A 10,684-nucleotide genomic window follows, 5' to 3' on the forward strand; every position below is an offset into this window, starting at 1 on the left:
ATGTGCTTCAGGAGCCATTGCCATTCGTTCAATGGTTATGGGCATGCCTTGGCTTAACCACATTGGATTCTCCTCTTCCATTGGAACTTTAGCCTTTGCACACAACCTCCAAATGGTACTCGGATAGTACAACCAAGATCCGGCCGAATTTTTCTCAGCCAGCTTTTGAATGTCTTTTGCAAGGATTTCATGAACTCTTATCTCTCCTCCCACAATGATGCAATGCAACATCACGGCTCTCTCCCTGTTAACTTCTGAGGTGTTCACTGTGCCCAGAATTGATCTTTTCATCAACTCATACGATCCTTTTGCTTCCGGGGTGAGGTTACATCTCTTCAGATACTTATATTTGTTCTTGTCATCTCCTTCCCACTCTGAGTTCTCCATACAAATGTCTCTCGCAATCTCATCATAATCCTGATCCTCATTCAATCTTTGTTGGTATCCCGGTTCACTAAAGCGAACTGACTTTAGTCTCAAGACTTTCTTGATTGCATCCGGGCTAAAGTCTACTTCCACCCCCCACACATAGCTCTTGTACGTTGGGGGCTCACGCATGTCAAGCCTTGAGACATTGGCATAGAACTCTCTTATGATATTGGCATTGATTCGGGTGGCTGGTGATGCAAGTTCCTCCCACCTCCTCTTTCGAATTTTGTCCTTCATTTCTTGACATCCATCATCCGGCAACAAGAGTGGAATTTCAGGATAGATTCTTTTCTCGTTCATCCATTCAATTTGCATTTGATTGAACCAAGACTTGAATCTCCGTTGGTCATATTCATGTGTGTCTTCCTCCACCATGGGATCTTTCCCTTTTCTTCGTTTGGTTCTTGAGGAGGAGGCCATGATCACTTGGTTGGTTGAGTCTTGTGAGGTTAGAAGGAGTGTGAAGAATGTTGGAGAGTTTGATGTGTGGTTGGAGCAAGAAAAAATTTAGGCCGAACTTGCTATGACAAGAAATGATGAAGACAAGTTTAAATGGTTGGAGTTTAAAGCAAGAGAAATGTTGAACCGAGCTTGTTATGTTGAGGAGTGATGAAGAGAATGAAGTTCCAAGGGTTAGAGTGATTCGGTCATGTGCATGGCTTGAAGGTGGTATGTTTTTAAATGAACAATGAAAGGCTAGGATGCAATTAGACTTATAGGAATCAAAGGTGTGAATGTAAGGATAAATGAAGACAAAACTTGCTTCTTCACTTGCTTTTGCCGTGATCATTCTCAAGGAGTGGCAGATTTCCTTTTTGAAGCATGTGATGAGATTTTGTCCTCATGCTATGCTTTCCTTTGTCTTGTCTCTTTCATTGAAGATTCTTTGACCACCTAGTCATCACCACAAGACAACATATATTAGTTTTGTTCAACCGTGGCAAGAATGTCCCTTTTATTAATATTATATGAATCATCAATTCTCATATCCATTTGAACTGTGACTCTCCTTGGAGGACACCAAACTTAATGGTTGGTCATGTATAAAGAAATTGTGTCTCTTCCTTTAATTAGTGAAATCCCACTGTCACTCTGAGTTAAATGTTTATAAGAATTGCTTTCTTCCTAATTTTCTTTTTCTCTTTTTTTTTTCATAAAGGATCAATTGTGTCCCTAAATCGGTGCATCAAGGTTTGATGAACACCAAACTTGTTTCTTGTCAAAGGGTACGTCACAATTGATGCTTTCATTACCGGAAAAGGATTTTTCCATTTATAAGATTTTGGAAAGCAACAATTGTATGATTATTGATGCATGAATTTCTAATTTTCATGAAGCTATGTGGACACCAAACTTAGTGTTTGGCCATGTGCTTTGTCAAGACACTCCAAGCATGCAAAATGGAATTATTTGTAACATTGGTTTAGTGTGCTTGAAGGCACACCAAACTTAGCATATGTTTCAAAACAGTGCATGCAGTTAATGGACATGTTCATGAAAAGAGAAAAGAATTCATGTTCAAATGATCATAACTTATTGAATTTAAAATGACATGAATCTTAAAGCATGGGTTGCCTCCCATGGAGCGCTCTTTTATTGTCATTAGCTTGACATTGAGGCTTTCTTTTATGGTGGTTGGTGCTTGTAAGGCCTCAATTTGTCTCCTCTGACCGTGATCCTCTTCTTTGTTTTCTGGTGTTCAATTTCAGCATGCTCTAATGAGAGTATGTTGCTGACAGTGTAGTAGTCCTCGGTTTGTTGATTTGCCCCCAGCTATTGATATATCAGTTGCACTTTGTCACCTTTGGAAAGCCCCTCTGTTGGAATCTTTCTGTTCTTCCAACCCCTTTTTGCTTTGTTTCTGCGTTTCATCTTTCCTTTTGTTGCTCTTTCTTTTCTGGCCGTAGGCTTTTCTTGGGGACCTCTCTTTTCAGTGGCTAATACTCTAATATCCTCTTAGGCTTTTTCATCAGTCTGCACAATCCTTAGCATTGGGATGTTGCTGTGACCTTCCTGGTCATTTTTCATATAGTCTTTCCTCTCCTTGCTAAATTGTGCCTCTGGTAATACCTTCAGAGTGACACTCTGGTCATGCATCCTGAGAGTTAATTCCCCTTCTTCTACGTCTATGATAGCTCTAGCAGTGGCCAAGAATGGCCTTCCCAGTATAACAGAGTCACCATCATCATCGTTTGATTCTAGAACCACAAAATCAGCAGGGTATATAAAACTGTCCACCTTGACCAAAAGATTTTCAATTACGCCCCTGGGGTATACCATTGACTTATCTACCAGCTCTAGAGACATTTGTACTGGTTTGACCTCCTCTATATGCAGCTTTTTCACCAGGGAGGATGGTATTAAGTTAATACTTGCTCTGAGATCGTACATTGCTTTAGTGATGGTCAATTCTCCAATGGTGCAAGGCAACAGGAAGCTCCCTGGGTCCTCAAGCTTGGGAGGAAGCCCCTTTTGAATCAAGGCCTTGCATTCCTCAGTAATCACTATGGTTTCTTTCTCATCCCAGCTTCTTTTCTTGTTGACAAGCTCTTTCAAGAATTTGGCATACAGAGGCATTTGCTCAAGTGCTTCAGCCAAGGGAATATTGATTTCCAGCTTCTTAAAAATCTCAAGGAACTTGTGAAAATGCTGGTCTTAACCTCTTTGTTGAACCTCTGGGGATAAGGCAGTGGAGGTGTGATGCTCTTTCCTATTTGCTGCTGTCCCTGGGTTACTTTCTTTGAGCTATGTGGCTGGTTGTCCTTCTCTTTAAGTTTCTCAGTGCTTTTGTTTGGCATCACAACTTGCTCCTTAGCTTCATCGTCCTTTGCTTGCTTCTCATCCTCTGTTGGTTCTTTGATGCTCTCTGCTTGTTTCTTTGTAGTGTCATTGTTGCTTATCAATGCTCTCCCACTCCTTAATTGTATTGCCTTGCATTCCTCCTTGGGATTTGGGATTGTGTCACTGGGCAGTGAGTTTGAAGGTCTCTCAACAGATACTTGCTTGGAGAGCTGCCCAATCTGCCTCTCTAGGCTCTTTAGTGATGCTTCATGGTTTTTGTTTGTTATTTCCTGGTGTTTTATCATTTTCTCTATCAAGGTCTCTAAGTTGGTGAGTCTTTGAGGTTCAGGTGGTGCTTGTGGTGGGTTGTGAGGTGTGGGTTGTGGGTGGTAAACATTTTGGTTGGTGGAATGGTTGTTGGATTGGTACTGGTTGAGATTAGGGTAGTTGTTTTGAGGTTTTCTGTATGTGTTTTGGTTAGTCTGCTGCTGGTTGTAGTTTTGGTTGTTTCTTGGGTTGTTTTGGTTTGAGTTCCTCTGCCATAGTTGTTGGTTTTGGTTGTGAGTGTCTCCCCATCTGAGGTTGGGGTGATTTTTCCATGAGGGGTTGTAGGTATCACCATAGAATTCATTTGGATTTGAATGCATGTACTGGACTTGTTCCTGCTGTTGCTCCTCTTGGATTTCTTCATTTTGCCCCCATGTGGCTGATGGTTGGCTGGTGTTAACTGCTGCAACTTGGAGGCCATCAATCCTCTTGGTCATTTGCTCAAATTGTTGTTGAATTTGCTGCTGCATTAATTTGTTTTGAGCCAGGATTGAATCCACTCCTTCTAGTTCCATTACTCCTCTCCTTTGTGATGGTTGGCGGCCTCTTTGATGAGCAAAGAAATATTGGTTGTTGGCCACCATATCAATGAGTTCTTGAGCATCCTCTGCAGTTTTCATGAGTTGCAAGGAACCTCCAGCTGAATGATCTAAAGCTTCCTGGGATTTCAGTGTTAAGCCTTTATAGAAGTTCTGCAGCTTCTCCCACTCATTAAACATGGCAGGGGGACATTTCCTGATTAGAGCCTTGTACCTCTCCCATGCCTCATAGATGGGTTCAGCCTCCATTTGTGTAAATGTTTGTACCTCAACCTTCAACCTTATAATCCTCTGAGGTGGGTAAAACTTGGAAAGAAACTTGGTTACCAAATCATCCCAGTTGTTGATGCTGTCCCTTGGAAAAGATTCCAACCATTGAGTGGCCTTGTCCCTGAGAGAAAATGGGAATAGCATCAGTTTGTAACTGTCAGGAGGCACTCCATTAGTTTTGACAGTGTTACATATCCTCAAGAAAGTGGACAAATGTTGGTGTGGGTCTTCAAGTGGTCCTCCACCAAAAGAGCAATTGTTTTGAACCAAAGTGATGAGTTGTGGCTTGAGTTCAAAATTGTTAGCATTGACATTTGGACCAAGATGCTGCTCCCACAATGTCTAGGATTTGCAAAGGTATAGGAAGCCAAAACTCTCCTCTGGGGTGGGTTGTCATTGTTGTTGTCTGCTCCACCTGGTGGATTGGTTGAATGTTCCTCCATCTCTTGGAATTCTTCATCTGATTCCTCTTCTCCAACAATGTTTTTCCCTCTTTCAGCTCTTCTTAACCTCCTGAGAGTTCTTTCGTCTTGTTCATGAAAATTGGGTGTGGTTCATCTTGTACCTGACATACAAGCAGAGCATGAGAAATGCACAAAACCAGTGACACTTCAATCTACTGCTAGATTGAAGTGTTAGTTAGTTTAAGCAAAAAATCAAACAGTTGGTGGGTTAATCAAAATTAAAGAAAAAGTGCTTGATCTAGATTACCACCTCACTTAATCATTGTCAATCTAATCAATCCCCGGCAACGGCGCCAAAAACTTGATGAGTATTTTGGTGGAAAAGTGAATTTCTCCCAAAACACACAAATCTAACCGGCAAGTGTACCGGGTCGCATAAAGTAATAAAAACTCACGGGAGTGAGGTCGATCCCACAGGAATTGAAGGATTGAGCAATTTTAGCTTAGTGGTTAATTTAGTCAAGCGAATCAAGATTTGGTTGAGTGTTTTGTGATTTGCAGAAATTAAATTGCATGGAATTAAAGAGAACAGGAAATAAATTGCTGAATCTTAAAGAACAAGAAATTAAATGGCAGAAACTTAGAATGCAAGAAATGTAAATTGCGGAATCTTAAAGTGAAAGAAATGTAAATGACTTGAATTGTAAAGGGGATTGGGACTTGGATTTGCAGAAATTTAAACAAGGAAAAGTAAATTTGCATCAAGCAGAGAAGTAGAAGAGGGTTTGGGTTAAATCGGATCTTGAAGCAGAAAAGTAAATGAACATAAAAACAGTAAACAGAGAATTAGAAATTGAAAGTTCAGATCTCAGGACCCAGAGACTAGAAAACCGAGTCTAGATCTCAATGCCTTCCTAGATCCAACAAGAACAATTGCAAGGGAATTGTAAATTGCAAGGAAAGTAGATGAAGAGCAATTAACAGAAATTAAATTCCATCTGCTTTCTGGGCTTCCTTACGAGTTGTGGGAATGGGATAGGAAGGGCGTTACTTGCAGCTTCTGCATCCTTTGGTGTTTTGTTCTGTGGTTGAGCTGCTTCTTCTTCAACTATGTTTTGTACGTCCTCTTCTTCTTCAGCATCTTCCACTTCCACTACATCCTCAGCTGGGACGTGTTCTGGTAGGCTTGGCTCCTCCTGGTTCCTCTCTTGTAATGTGGTTCCAGACCTCAAAGTGATGGCATTGATGCCACCTTTGGGATTAGGTAGGGGTTGAGAAGGAATTCCACTGGAGTTTGAAGGTTGATTGGTGGAATTATGTGATGAATCTAACCAGGAGACGAGAGCTTGTAAAGTAGCAGTCAGACCATTTAAAGTAGAGTTCAGCTGTGTCTGCATGCCTTGTTGTCCTTGTGCAAGAGAACGGAGCATCTCGTCATTTGATGAGGAATTGGAATAAGCGATCTGAGGAACCTGTTGTTGGTTGTGCTGGAATCCTTGAGATTGTCTTAGGTAAGGTACTCTGTAAGGCTGGTTCTGATTCTGCTGTCTGTTGTTGTTATTCCACCTCTGGTTTCCATTGTTATCTCTGCCTCCTCTGTTATAGTTGTCCCTCCAATTATGGTTAGAATTATCTCTCCAACCTTGGTTGGAGTTATCCTGCCATCCTTGGTTATGGTTTCCACCTTGGTTGTATTTGCCGCCTTGTTGATTGTATCCTTGATTCGGGCGGTCATAGAAGTTATGAGTAGCTGCCACAGTGTTGTCTTCCTGTTGGAGCTGTGGACATTCATCAGTATAATGACTATAATCAGCACAGATCCCGCATACTCTTTGGGAAACTAACTGTTGGCTCTATTGTGGTGGGTGAGGTTGAGCTTGTTGTTGTTGGTTCAACTGCATTTGCTTCAGTAGGTTGGTCATTTCATATATACTCTGTGTAAGAGCAGTAGTCTCAATGCTAGAGAAAACCTCTGCAACAGCTTTTGAGTGGCTGTGCCTCTGCCTGTGATTCCTAGTGGACTCAGCTAAGTCGCTGATCAGTTGCCATGCTTCATCTGCGGTTCTGTACTTTTTCATAGAACCATTACTAGCACCATCCAGTGTAGTCTTATCCTGGGGGTTCATGCCTTGAGTGAAGTAGCTGATCAGCACTAGTCTGTCAATCATGTGATGGGGGCATGTATCTAGAAGGTTCGAAAAACGCTCCCAGTATTCATAGAGAGTCTCCGAGTCACCCTGAACAATGCAGGAGATCTCTTTTCTCAGTCTATCTGTGACTTCAGCTGGGAAGTATTTTTCCAAAAATTCTCTCCTAAGTGTATCCTAGTTGGTAACAATCACTTCAGGTTTGGAGTAGTACTACTCCCTTGCCTTTCCCTCAAGAGAAAACGGGAAGGCAGTTAACAGAATAGAAGTTTCATCTGCACCATTACGCCTGACAGTAGAACAGGCTGTCTGAAAATCCCTAAGGTGCTTAATAGGCTCTTGAGCAGGTAAGCCATGAAACTTGGGCATCAAGTTGATTAGTGCAGTTTTCAATTCAAAATCTGCAGCCAGATTTGGATGATGTACTTGATAAGGTTGCAGTGTGAAATCTGGTACTCCAGCTTCCTAGAGAGTAATTCTCCTAGGTTCTACCATGTTACCTGCACGTGAATCAACTGGATCAGTAGTAAAGGAGCTTGTCTCGCTCTCAGATGGTGGTTCAGATTCGCCTTCAGATGAGACTGGTGAATCGATAACAATCACTTTACCACCCTCAGAGGCTAACCGACGTCGAGCTCGCCTAATACGTGAAAGAGTTCTTTCAATTTCAGGATCAAAAGCGGCTAAGCTCGGATCAGGCAGTGAATGCGTCGTTCAATGAGAAAGACATATAGCTCATGGTAACAAAATAAAAATAAAATATGCAAATAAAAATAAAATATGTACACTAATTAATAATCTAGCACGCTATTGTAACTCCCCGGCAACGGCGCCAAAAATTGGTGCGTGGCAAAAGTTAGACCAATTAAGAGAATCTTAATAAGAGAGATGCATTGCAAGTATAGCCCTTAACCAGCTAAAGTCTGCCTCACCAATTTAAAAAGGGTTGTCATAAATTTTAGAATTAAAAATACTGGGAGTATGAGTCCCAGGTCGTCTCCTAACGAGTTGCAGGAAAGCGTACTATTTTATTAACAAGAAGTTTTCCAGAAAAGTTGAATTTTGATAATGAGTAAAATTATTTGTAAATTAAAACAATAAAAATGAACTAAGAACAATTATTGATATTCTAAATAAAAAGCCTTGACTAGGGGAATGATTAATTGGAAGTTCTATCCTTGTTGGAATCTTCTCAAGTGTAGTGTAAATAAAGGAAAGTTAAGTGATTGAGCTAACTCTTACCCTCAAATCTTAGTCCTCTCCCTTGGGAAGGTCTAGCATTAGTAGGTACAGAATTAGCCAACAACGTCCAATTTAACTAAGCACTTGAGCATTCCAACTCAAGTGTCTCCTCTTAATCAACCCCATGTCAAGTAGAAAATCTACTCCATTGACATGGATATAATACTCATAAAAATATAAGAAGACATAATAAATTAAATAAAATAAAATAGAGAATTTATAATTAATTAAAAATAAAAGTAACTCTATATATTAATAAATTCAAAATGCAACATACTTAATTGAATAGGGTCGATGAGTAACTAATAAGAGTAAAGGAATAGGGAAACAAACTAAAGTGATGTCTTCACCGAGGTAATGACTCTTCAGCATCCAAAATCTAAGCAAAAGCATAAACTATCAGTGTAAAGCTAATCTAGATTCAGATCTAAAACTAAAAGTAATCCTAATATCGATGTATATGAATATGTGTGGATGCGTCTTGAGTCTCTGCATGTTCCCTAGCTTTAGTCTGTGTTTCTGGGCCAAAAACTGGGTCAAAATGCGGCCCCAAATCGCCCCCAGCATATTCTGTTATTTCTGCAGATCGCGCAGGTCATGCGTTCGTGTCATTCAGCGATTTTTCTTGCCACACGAGCATGTCGTTCATGCATTCGCGTCATTCGTGCGGACTTCTATCCATGCGTTCGCGTCAAGCACGCATTCGCGTCGTTGTGATTTCTTCATTTCGCGCACTCGCGTGAGCCATGCGATCGCGTCAGTGTTCGCTGGTCATCTCCTTGGTTTCTTGTGTTCCTTCCAATTTTGCAAGCTTCCTCTCCATTCTCTGAGCCATTCCTGCCCTATGAAGCCTGAAACACTTAACACACAAATTACGGCATCGAATGGGATAAAGGAGAGTTAAAATGTACTAATTAAAGGTTTCTAGGAAGCAAGTTTTCAACCATAAACAATACTAGGAAGGAGTTATAAAATTCATGCAATCTATATGAATAAGTAGGTAAAGACTTGATAAAACCACTCAATTAAACACAATATAAATCATAAAATAATGGTTTATCACTTCTCTCCATCTATTCATCTTCTTTCTTTTTATTTTTGCTTGAGGACAAGCAAATCTCTAAGTTTGGTGTGATTTCCGTGATCGCTAGGCTAAAACAAACGAATCTCATGGCTCCCAAAGGAAGACAAACCACCTCAAGAGGCAAGAAAGAAAGCAATCCAAAGCCACTTTGGATGCATGAGAATTTCTGCACCAAAGAAGATGCATACCATTACTTCAAAATTCTGTGCAGAAGATCAGTGATCCCGGAAGTTTGGTTCAATCTGAAAGAAGATGAATACCCGGGGATCCAAGAGCAGATTCGAAACAGGGGCTAAGAAGTCCTGGTTAATCCTGAGATACATGTTGGAAGAAACATGATCCAGGAATTCTATGCAAATCTGTGGATGACGGATAAGTAAAGATTAGAAGGAACTGCTTTCCACTCCTTTCAGACCATGGTCAGAGGAAAGATTATTTACTTCCACTTTGAGAAGGTGAGAGAAGTTCTCAAGCTTCCTCAACTACAAGATGATCCAGAATCCTTTAATAGGAGAATGGCCAAAGATAAAAGGCTAAACAATTTCTAGAGGACATATGCCTCCCTAGAACCAAGTGGATTACCAATACAAAAGGTGTCCCAAACTAGCTAAAGAGAGGAGATCTCAAACCAGTTGCTAGAGGTTGGCTGGATTTCATTGGGCGTTCTATACTCCCAACCAGCAACCGTTCTGAAGTCACTGTCAAGAGAGCAGTGATGATTCACTGTATTATGCTGGGGAAAGAAGTAGAGATTCATCAGCTGATCCTTGGTGAAATTTACATATTTGCAAACAAGGAATTCACTGATGCTAAATTGGCTTACCCAAGCTTGATCAGTCTGTTATGTAAAGATGCGGGGGTGCAGATAGGCATGGATGAATATATCCCAGTTGAACGCCCAATCACCAAAAAGGTGATGGATGGACCTCAAGTTCAAGACAACCTCATCAAGAGGAGGGCGCATGAGCTCCTCCTAGAAATTCCTCAATTTGAATACTGGGTCCGCTTAGAAGCATCTGTCACCAAGCTGTAAGAAGCTATGGATCAACTCAAAGAAGAGCAGCAGAATCAAAACAGCATGCTCTGCAAACTGCTCAAAGAACAAGAGAAACAAGGGCGTGAAATACAGGAGCTAAAGCGCCAGAAGTTGCCCCTTGAAGAGCTAGACGTCCCACAGATTGAAGGAGCAAGTATCTCTCAAAATAAAGGTTGTTGAGTCTAACTGTGATAACTTTTGTTATTAGAGACCTATTTTAAGAGTTACATGAGCATTAGTATTAGAGTCGTTTATTTTTATGTCTTTAATTTCCTTTCTTTTATTGTTATTTATCTGTTTTTATGTTTAGTTTCTGCCTTGTTTTTATCTTTATTACATGATTATTAATGTTTAGTGTCTATGTCTTAAAGCTATGAATGATTCCATGAATCCCTCACCTTTCTTAAAAGAAAAATGTTTTTATT

The sequence above is a fragment of the Arachis ipaensis genome, chromosome B3, assembly GCF_059453495.1.
Source record: "Arachis ipaensis isolate K30076 ecotype BB chromosome B3, ASM5945349v1, whole genome shotgun sequence".
Lineage (NCBI taxonomy): Eukaryota > Viridiplantae > Streptophyta > Magnoliopsida > Fabales > Fabaceae > Arachis > Arachis ipaensis.